Below are 11965 nucleotides of genomic sequence, written 5' to 3' on the forward strand. Positions count from 1 at the left end.
GTAATCTAGATTATTGACTCTAGTGCAAGTGGGAGACTGAAGGAAATATGCCCTAGAGGCAATAATAAAGTAATTATTTATTTCCTTATATCATGATAAATGTTTATTATTCATGCTAGAATTGTATTAACCGGAAACATAATACATGTGTGAATACATAGACAAACAGAGTGTCACTAGTATGCCTCTACTTGACTAGCTCGTTGATCAAATATGGTTATGTTTCCTAACCATAGACATGATTTGTCATTTGATTAACGGGATCACATCATTAGGAGAATGATGTGATTGACTTGACCCATTCCATTAGCTTAGCACTTGATCGTTTAGTTTGTTGCTATTGCTTTCTTCATAACTTATACATGTTCCTATGACTATGAGATTATGCAACTCCCGTTTATCGGAGGAACACTTTGTGTGCTACCAAACGTCACAACGTAACTGGGTGATTATAAAGGTTCTCTACAGGTGTCTCCAAAGGTACTTGTTGGGTTGACGTATTTCGAGATTAGGATTTGTCACTCCAACTGTCGGAGAGGTATCTCTGGGCCCTCTCGGTAATGAACATCACTTAAGCCTTGCAAGCATTGCAACTAATGAGTTAGTTGCGGGATGATGTATTACGGAATGAGTAAAGAGACTTGCCGGTAACGAGATTGAACTAGGTATTGAGATACCGACGATCGAATCTCGGGCAAGTAGCATACCGATGACAAAGGGAACAACGTATGTTGTTATGCGGTCTGACCGATAAAGATCTTCGTAGAATATGTGGGAGCCAATATGAGCATCCAGGTTCCGCTATTGGTTATTGACCGGAGACGTGTCTCGGTCATGTCTACATTGTTCTCGAACCCGTAGGGTTCGCACGCTTAAAGTTCGATGACGGTTATATTATGAGTTTATGTGTTTTGATGTACCGAAGGAGTTCGGAGTCCCGGATGAGATCAGGGACATGACGAGGAGTCTCGAAATGATCGAGACGTAAAGATCGATATATTGGACGACTATATTCGGACATCGGAAAGGTTCCGAGTGATTCGGGTATTTTTGAGAGTACCGGGGAGTTACGGGAATTCGTATTGGGCCTTAATGGGCCATAAGGGAAAGGAGAGAAAGGCCTCAAAGGGTGGCCGCACCCCTCCTCATGGGCTGGTCCGAATTGGACTAGGGAGAGGGGGCGCCCCCTTCCTTCCTTCTCCTTTTCCCTTCCCTTTCCTTCCCTCCTACTCCTACTACATGGAAGGGCTCCTAGTTCTACTAGAAAAGGGGGAATCCTACTCCCGGTGGGAGTAGGACTCCCCTAGGGCGCGCCATAGAGAGGGCCGGCCCTCCCCCTCCTCCACTCCTTTATATACGAGGGCAGGGGGCACCCCATAGACACAACAATTGATCCCTTGGATCTCTTAGCCGTGTGCCGTGCCCCCCCTCCACCATAATCCACCTCGGTCATATCATAGCAGTGCTTAGGCGAAGCCCTGCGTCGGTAGAACATCAACATCTTCACCACGCCGTCGTGCTAACGAAACTCTCCCTCAACACTCGGTTGGATCGGAGTTTGAGGGACGTCATCAAGTTGAACGTGTGCAGAATTCGGAGGTGCCATGCGTTCGGTACTTGATCGGTCGGATCGTGAAGACGTATGACTACATCAACCGCGTTGTGCTAACGCTTCCGCTTTTCGGTCTACAAGGGTACATGGACAACACTCTCCCCTCTCGTTGCTATGCATCACCATGATCTTGCGTGTGCGTAGGAATTTTTTTGAAATTACTACGTTCCCCAACATTACCTCCATCAAGAGGGCCCGAACCTGGGTAAAACATCGTGTCCCCTGCCTCCTGTTACCATCCGCCTTAGACGCACAGTTCGGGACCCCCTACCCGAGATCCGCCGGTTTTGACACCGACATTGGTGCTTTCATTGAGAGTTCCTCTGTGCCGTCACCATAAGGAGGGATGCCTCGTCTCGTTGTTAAGAACAACATCACCGCCGGGGGAGCCCTGGCTGTCGGCCAAACTCTCCGGCTAGGCAGTTTCATCATGACCGCCCGTTCGGCTGCTGCCCCGATGATGACTTCTCGGGTCATCAAAAACAACCTCCATGTTGGCTCAGAATTTGCCGAGCAGATGGATCCAATGGAGCTCTCTTCCCTAAACGAGCTCTTGGACCGCATCGCCGCCTTGGGAGTCGCTATGGACTATGATCGGATTGGTCTTAAACCCGATCAAAGGGAGATTAACTCTCCACCTGTCACGCATCATGTTGCGGTGGTGGAGGAACAATGCGGCGATTCTTCTTCTATCTTGAGGACTAACTATGTCCGGATTCCTGAGCTCTCCGAGCCGGATACCCGTTTACGGGAGGACATCACCCAAGCCCTGAACCTAGAGTCAGGCAGCGGGCCAGACCTATCGGGCAACATACCGGAACCCGAAATTCCAATATTGGAAACACCTCGGCCCATGGGTCTCTGATTGGGTAGGGGTTCGGACTCAATTCCACCCACCCACCCAGACATAAACGATCTTTCCCACATCAGACAAGAGCCCCATAAAACAGTACATCATTATTGGGCCAGATTCCTCCTTGTGATGAACAAGGTTAAGGACTGTCGCGAGGAAGACGCGGTCTCATTTTTCTGCAATAATTGCACGGACAAGGGAATCCTTAACGCCTTAAGTCGTCGTGACATATCACGCTTCGCTGACTTGGCGTCCATAGTACGAAAGTACTGTGCGATGGAAAATGCCTAGAAAACCGAAACGAAATTTTGGGATAATCCGGCTCAGAATATACACCCGGTCCGAAGTAAAAGGGTGCACTATCATAAGACACCCGAGTTAGTTACAAAGAAACAAAAACCCTCTACAGGGCATGGAACCGTATTGGAGGGATGGCTTAACGGTTCCTGCAAAATTCATAGCACAGTGGATACCATACCAACGCACAGCCTTAGAGCATGTTGGATACTCCGGCAGGCGGCCAAAAGTGGTGAGGATCTTCTTATCCCAAATGCCACAGAGCACCATCCCGTGGATAACAATACGGTATTAACCGTTTTTGAAACCTTCGCATCAAATAATAGGCGCAAGCGGACACTCCACAGCCTCGCCAAAATCTGCCACGTAGCAGCAATGAATCCATGGAGTGACACGGCTATTACCTTCAATGCCAGTGACGAACCTAAATTCCGAACTGCCCGAGCACCAGCTGCACTGGTCCTCAGTCCAATTGTGGATGGCTTTCGACTCACCAAAGTACTCATGGACGGCGGAAGTGGATTAAACCTCATCTATGAGGAAACTCTTCAAAAAATGGAAATAGACTAGAACCGCATTGAGCAAAGCAGCACAACCTTCAGAGGAATCATCCCTAGTAGGGAAGCACGCTGTGCTGGGAAAATCACACTAGATGTGGTATTCGGCACGCCGGAGAACTATAGGTCCGAAGAAATTACATTCCAAGTGGCCCCGTTCAGTAGTGGATACCACGCCCTTTTAGGACGGGAGGCGTTCACGATCTTCCAATCCATACCCCATTATGGGTACATGAAGCTCAAAATGCCCGGGCCCAACGGAATCATCACTCTCGCTAGTGATCCGGACACAGCACTCCGCGCCGAAAACAAAACAGCCGCATTGGCCCTCGAGGCATTATCCGAAGCCCTCTTGGCCGAGGAATTAACTGCGCTATGCTCCACGGTGGACAGGGATGACGTAATACTTGACAAGAGATCCAAGTCCACCTCTTTTAAACCAGCGGACGAAATAGTCAAATTCCAAGTCCACCCAACGGACCCTACAGAAACAGCCTCCATCGGGGCACAGTTAAACCCCACCGTGGACGCCGCACTACGAGAGTTCCTGCGCGAGAATTGGGACATATTCGCCTGGCACCCCTCAGACATGCCAGGAATCCCACGCAGGATGGCCGAGCACAACCTCAATATCCTAAAGGGATTCAAGCCGGTCAAGCAGGCTCTTCGGCGTTTCTCTGAACCTAAGAGACAGGCTACGGGCGAGGAACTAGCCAAGTTATTGGAGACCGGATTCATTAGAGAAATAAAACACCCAGACTGGCTAGCAAACCTGGTGATGGTACCAAAGAAGGACAAATCCTGGCGCCTATGTGTCGATTTCAAGGACCTCAACAAGGCTTGCCCAAAGGATCCCTTCCCCCTCCCCCGCATCGATCAAATTATCGATGCTACCGCAGGACACGAGTCATTGTGTTTCCTCGACGCATACTCCGGTTACCACCAAATCAAGATGGCGGAGTCCGACCAAGCCGCAACGGCATTTATCACACCATACGGCCCCTTCTGTTTCAACACAATGCCTTTTGGGCTCAAAAACGCCGGCGCAACATATCAGCGCATGATCCAGACATGTCTGGAGAAACAGATAGGCAAAACAGTAGAGGCATACGTAGATGATGTGGTTGTTAAAACGTAACATGTCAACTCTCTAATAGACGACTTGAAGCTCACATTCGACAACCTCCGAACATACGACATCAAGCTCAATCCGGAAAAATGCGTTTTCGGCGTACTGCTACATCTTGAGCTTGCGTTGGTTTTCCTCAAAGAGGAAGGGATGATGCAGTAGAGTAGCGTAAGTATTTCCCTCAGTTTTTGAGAACCAAGGTATCAATCCAGTAGGAGCCTACGCTCAAGTCCCTAGTACCTTCACAAAGCAATAGCTACTCGCAACCAACGCGATTAGGGGTTGTCAAGCCCTTCACGGTTACTTACGAGAGTGAGATCCGATAGATATAATATTTTTGGTATAAAGATGCAAAGTAAAAAGTAAAAGCAAAGTAAAAAAGCAAAGCAAGATTAAAGTAATGGAAATTGATATGATGAGAATAGACCCGGGGGCCATAGGTTTCACTAGTGGCTTCTCTCAAGAGCATAAGTATTCTACGGTGGGTGAACAAATTACTGTTGAGCAATTGACAGAATTGAGCATAGTTATGAGAATATCTAGGCATGATCATGTATATAGGTATCACGTCCGTGACAAGTAGATCGAAACGATTCTGCATCTACTACTATTACTCCACTCATCGACCGCTATCCAGCATGCATCTAGAGTATTAAGTTAAAAACAGAGTAACACCTTAAGCAAGATGACATGATGTAGAGAGATAAATTCATGCAATATGAAATAAACCCCATCTTGTTATCCTCGATGGCAACGATACAATACGTGCCTTGTTGCCCCTTCAGTCACTGGGTAAGGACACCGCAAGATCGAACCCAAAGCTAAGCACTTCTCCCATGGCAAGAACTACCAATCTAGTTGGCCAAACCAAACAGATAATTCGAAGAGACTTGCAAAGATAACCAATCATACATAAAATAATTCAGAGAAGATTCAAATATTATTCATAGATAGACTTGATCATAAACCCACAATTCATCGGTCTCAACAAACACACCGCAAAAAGAAGATTACAGCGAATAGATCTCCACAAGAGAGGGGGAGAACTTTGTATTGAGATTCAAAGAGATAGAAGAAGCCATCTAGCTACTAACTATGGACCCGAAGGTCTGAGGTAAACTACTCACACTTCATCAAAGAGGCTATGATGATGTAGAAGCCCTCCGTGATGACGGCCCTCTTTCGGCGGAGCTCCGGAACAGGCCCTGAGATGGGATCTCGTGGATACAGAAAGTTGCGGCGGTGGAATTAGGTTTTTGGCTCCTGTTCTGATCGTTTGGGGGTACATGTGTATATATAGGAGGAAGAAGTACGCCGGAGGAGCAACAAGGGGCCCACGAGGCGCCCCCCCCCTCGTGACTGCCTCTTTTGTTCCTTGGAGCAGGGTCCAAGTCTCCTGGATCACGTTCGGTGAGAAAATCACGTTCCCGAAAATTTTATTCCGTTTGGACTCCGTTTGATATTCCATTTCTTCGAAACACTTGAATAGGCAAAAAACAACAATTCTGGGCTGGGCCTCCGGTTAATAGGTTAGTCCCAAAAATAATATAAAAGTGGAAAATAAATCCCAATATAGTCCAAAACAGTAGATAGTATAGCATGGAGCAATTAAAAATTATAGATACGTTGGAGACGTACAAGGCACCCCCAAGCTTAATTCCTGCTCGTCCTCGAGTAGGTAAATGATAAAAAGAGAATTTTTGATGCGGAGTGCTACTTGGCATAATTTCAATGCAAATCTTCTTAATTGTGGTATGAATATTCAGATTAGAAAGATTCAAGACAAAAGTTTATATTGACATAAGAATAATAATACTTCAAGCATACTAATAAAGCAATTATGTCTTCTCAAAATAACATGGCCAAAGAAAGTTATCCCTACAAAATCATATAGTTTGGCTATGCTCCATCTTCACCACACAAAGTATTTAAATCATGCACAACCCCAATGACAAGCCAAGCAATTGTTTCATACTCTAACTTTTTCAATCTTCACACAATACATGAGCGTGAGCCATGGATATAGCACTATAGGTGGAATAGAATGGTGGTTGTGGAGTAGACAAAAAGGAGAAGATGGTCTCACATCAACTAGGCGTATCAACGGGCTATGGAGATGACCATCAATAGATATCAATGTTAGTGAGTAGGGATTGCCATGTAACAGATGCTCTAGAGCTATAAGTATATGAAAGCTCAACAAAAGAAACTAGTTGGTGTGCATCCAACTTGCTTGCTCATGAAGACCTAGGGCAATTTTGAGGAAGCCCATCATTGGAATATACAAGCCAAGTTCTATAATGTAAAATTCCCACTAGTATATGAAAGTGATAACATGAGAGACTCTCTACTATGAAGATCATGGTGCTACTTTGAAGCACAAGTGTGGTAAAAGGATAGTAACATTGTCCCTTCTCTCTTTTTCTCTCATATTTTTTTGGGCCTTTTCTCTTTTTATGGCCTCTTTTTATTTGGGCTTCTTTGGCCTCTTCTTTTTTTCGTCCGGAGTCTCATCCCGACTTATGGGGGAATCATAGTCTCCATCATTCTTTCCTCACTGGGACAATGCTTTAATAATGATGATCATCACACTTTTATTTTTCTTATAACTCAACAATTACAACTCGATACTTAGAACAAAATATGACTCTATGTGAATGCATCCGGCGGTGTACCGGGATATGCAATATGACAATGATGGAATGTGTCATGATGAACTAGATGATGGAAAGTTGCATGGCAATATATCTCGGAATGGCTATGGAAATGACATAATAGGTAGGTATGGTGGCTATTTTGAGGAAAGTATATGGTATGTGTATGATACCGGCGAAATGTGTGCGGTATTAGAGAGGCTAGCAAAGGTGGAAGGGTGATAGTGTGTATAATCCATGGACTCAACATTAGTCATCTCTCCCTAATAAAAAAGCACGGATTGAGTCTCCGGATTCACCGTCACAATACGTTTTTTTCTCTCCTAATAATAAAGCACGGATTGAGTCTCCGGGTTCACCATCACAATACGTTTTTTTCATAAATTTACGCTTTCAGTTTATCAATAAAAAAACGTTCGATCCACCGCCTCTGCGTCCGCAAGGAAAAACTGCGTCCGCGAGGAAAAATAAATTGTGGCGTGTGGGGATCGAACTCACGCCCTGCGTTAAAAGTTGACCGGACGGAAACCAGCTTGGCTGGCTCCCCTTTCTTTGAAAAACTGTGTCCGCAAGGAAAAATAAATTACGGCATGGATCGAACTCACGCCCTGCGTTAAAAGTCGACCAGACGGAAACCACCTGGGCTGGCTGCCCTTTCTTTCCTTTAAATGAGATATGTGCTATAGAAAAAGAGGACACGGAAGAGATCCAACATAGAGGGGATATTCGAATGGATTTCTTAGAAAGAAGACAGACCCCATAATGGGAAGGTGCAGCAAGACCAATTAACTGAAGTCAAAGATTTCTTCATAAAAAATTACATGCAAAGACCACATAATGAGAAGGTCCGCATGGATCTGCTGCACGCATGCAGCGTGCATATGGCCTACGCATAGCGGTATGTTTTTTTATCATATGTATGATTTTTTACTAATTCTAAAACATATTAAGTGATACTAATTATTCGATTGAGTATTTTAAAACAACACCCAAACTTTTTACTAAATCTAAAATAATTACAGATTAAGTGATACTAATTATTTGAGTGATTATTTTAAAACAACACCCGAACGAATTATACAAAAAAAATTGATCGGCGGAGATTTACTACTCGTTTAAATGATGATGGAGAAGGGAGGTATTAATTGTTAGTTATTTTGTACCGTTGCAACGCACGGACACTTTTGATATCTATATCTGTATCTATACCACCTATTAATAAAAGAGTTATTGCTTCTTACCACCGTAATTTCGTCCGTCCACCTCGTTCATGCAGTTTCGTATGGTTTGCCCGAGGTGGTACTATTTTTCTGCGCAGGTTCACGATCGTTCAATTTTATTTATGAGCCACCAGCCGGCGTGTACGTCCGGCCAGGCTAGGCTGCAGCAAACGCACGAACTAGCCCATCTAGAAAGGGCTCTCGTAAAAACGGAAGAAAGTAAAATAGTCCCAACAAGAGGACACAGGTTTCTTCACGATAAAATAGTCCCACCTCGGCTTTTTTCATTGAATTCCACCGGTTCTTATAGTTCGCGTAAAATAGTCCCAACAAGTAGCTTGGGAATCAACAAAGATTGTGGGGCATACCATGCATGTTAAGGAGGTAACCAAGGAATCACATCAAATGGCAAGCTCCTTGGTTAATTAAGAGGTGGGATTGTGGGCAAGAATCAGTAAGCAATGAATGGTGGAAACCAAGGAATAACATGCATGGCATGATGCGGTACTCTGAATAAGAGAAGAAGGAATTGCAGGCAAGAATCACGAAGGAGAAAAATCTATGTGTGATGACCAGCTAGGCCAGCGACTCCTGCATCCAGGCACCGAAGCTCGCGGGAAAGAGATGGTCACTAGCAACACAACGGCCGTCCATGGAGCCAAAGCAGCGACATGAAGTCAGCACGGTTTATACGCACATGGATGGTGGCCTGAGCGGCTGCGCACATGCAACCTATTTGGGAATGGGTCCGCGGGTATGGTACAAACGGATACCACACTGACTTGTGGCAACACTTGGGGCAGCTCCTAAGCATATTTGTATGTGCATATAACACACGTACCCATTTTATTTTCTTCCAAAGATTAATTTTCAAGTTTGATCGTACACACTGCCATTAGTATGATGTCTGATAATAATGCAAGTCTCATTGCATGTTGTATATTTTTTTCTTTGATAAATTACATAGCTTTCAAAGTGCACATATGACAACAAAGCTAGCTTCTATTGGATTTAATTATTATTGTGTTCAAGCTTCAGTGTGGAGCTTTAGCACTTAACTTCCTGCCATGCTTGTAGAGGTAGAGAGACCATTTTGCTTCAGATGCCTGAGAGCTACTTAAGAATTTGGTGCAACTTAAGCATATAATATTTCTTTTCTACCACTTCATATCACGAGACTAATTGAGTCGGAGGCGACAGCGAAGGAGGCGAGGCGATGTATGATCCACACCGCCAAGGTTCGGCAGTCATGACCAAAGTGACGGAACCATCTTTGAGGAAATTCGAAAGTATTCATGGGAGGAGAAAAAAGGAGGGGCGTCCCAATCCTGGCCCAAGCGGCAAGTTGATGATTTACTTTGCGCAACAGTGAAGTGAGGCACTACGTGTTTATAATTCAAATTTTATTTATTTTATACCCGTTGCAACGCACGGGCCCTTTTGCTAGTAAAGAACTCATATACTTATTGCAAAAATCTAGAAGTTATCAAAGCAAAGTATTACGCGCATGCTCCTAGGGGGATAGATTGGTAGGAAAAGACCATCCCTCGTCCCCGACCGCCACTCATAAGGAAGACAATCAATAAATAAATCATGCTCCGACTTCGTTACATAACGGTTCACCATACGTGCATGCTACGGGAATCACAAACTTTAACACAAGTATTCTTTAAATTCACAACTACTCAACTAGCATGACTTTAATATTATCACCTCCATATCTCAAAACAATTATCATGCTTCAATATTTTCTTAGTATTCAACACACTCAAAAGAAAGTTTCACAAATCTTGAATACCAAGCATCTTATTGTTAAGCAAATTACCATGCTATTAAGAGATTCTCAAAATAATTTAAGTGAAGCATGAGAGATCAATAGTTTCTTTAAAACATATCCACCACCGTGCTCTAAAAGATCTAAGTGAAGCACATAGAGCAAAATTATAACACTCAAAAGATATAAGTGAAGCACATAGAGCAAAATTATCTAGCTCAAAAGATATAAGTGAAGCACATGGAGCAAAACTACTTAGCTCAAAAGATATAAGTGAAGCACATAGAGTATTCTATCAAATTTTAATTAATATATGGCTCTCTCAAAAGGTGTGTACAGCAAGGATGATTGTGGCATACTAAGACACAAAGACACAAATAATACAAGACGCTCCAAGCAAAACACATATCATGTTGGTGAATAAAAATATAGCTCCAAGTAAATTACCAATGGAAGTGGACGAAATAGGGGATGCCTTCCGGGGCATCCCCAAGCTTTGACTTTTTGGTGTCCTTGGATTATCTTGGGGGTGCCATGGGCATCCCCAAGCTTAGGCTCTTGCCACTCCCTGTTCCATGATCCATCAAAAGAATTCACCCAAAACTTAAAAACTTCACAACACAAAACTCAAAATAGAAAACTCGTGAGCTCCGTTAGCGAAAGAAAACAAAAGATCACTTCAAGGTACTGTAATGAACTCATTCTTTATTTATATTGGTGTTAAACCTACTGTATTACAACTTATCTATGGATTATAAACTATTTTACTAGCCATAGATTCATCAAAATAAGCAAACAACACATGAAAAACAGAATCTGTCAAAAACAGAATAGTCTGTAGTAATCTGTAGCTAGCGCAAGATCTGGAACCCCAAAAATTCTAAAATAAATTTCTAGACGTGAGGAATTTATCTATTAATCATCTTCAAAAATAATTAACTAAATAGCACTCTTAAAATAAAAATGACAGCAGTTCTCTTGAGCGCTAAAGTTTCTGTTTTTACAGCAAGTTCAACAAGACTTTCCCCAAGTCTTCCCAACGGTTCTACTTGGCACAAACACTAATTAAACACAAAAAAAACCAAAACAGAGGCTAAATAATTTATTTATTACTAAACAGGAGCAAAAGTTAAGGAATAAAAATAAAATTGGGTTGCCTCCCAACAAGCGCTATCGTTTAACGCCCCTAGCTAGGCATAAAAGCGAGGATAGATCTAGGTATTGCCATCTTTGGTAGGCAATCCATAAGTGGCTCTCATGATAGTTTCATATGGTAATTTTATTTTCTTTCTTGGAAAGTGTTCCATGCCCTTTTTTAATGGAAATTGAAATCTAATATTCCCTTCCTTCATATCAATAATCGCACCAACCGTTCTAAGGAAAGGTCTACCAAGAATAATAGGGCAAGAAGGATTGCAATCTATATCAAGAACAATGAAATCTACGGGCACATAATTCCTATTTGCAACAATAAGAACATCATTAATCCTTCCCATAGGTTTCTTAATAGTGGAATCCGCAAGATGCAAGTTTAGAGAGCAATCATCAAAATTACGGAAATCTAGTAAATCACACAAAGTCTTGGGAATAGTAGAGACACTAGCACCCAAATCACACAAAGCATAAAACTCATGATCTTTAATTTTAATAGTTGGTTCCCACTCATCATAGAGTTTTCAAGGGATAGAAACTTTAAACTCAAGTTTTTCTTCATAAGATTGCATCAAGGCATCAACAATATGTCCGGTGAAGACTTTATTTTGACTATATGCATGTGGAGAATTTAGCACGGATTGTAACAAGGAAATACAATCAATTAAAGAGCAACTTTCATAATTAAATTCCTTGAAGTCCAATATAGTGGGTTTA

Source organism: Triticum urartu, chromosome 3A, assembly GCF_056163025.1.
Source record: "Triticum urartu cultivar PI428250 chromosome 3A, HENAU_Tu73, whole genome shotgun sequence".
NCBI lineage: Eukaryota > Viridiplantae > Streptophyta > Magnoliopsida > Poales > Poaceae > Triticum > Triticum urartu.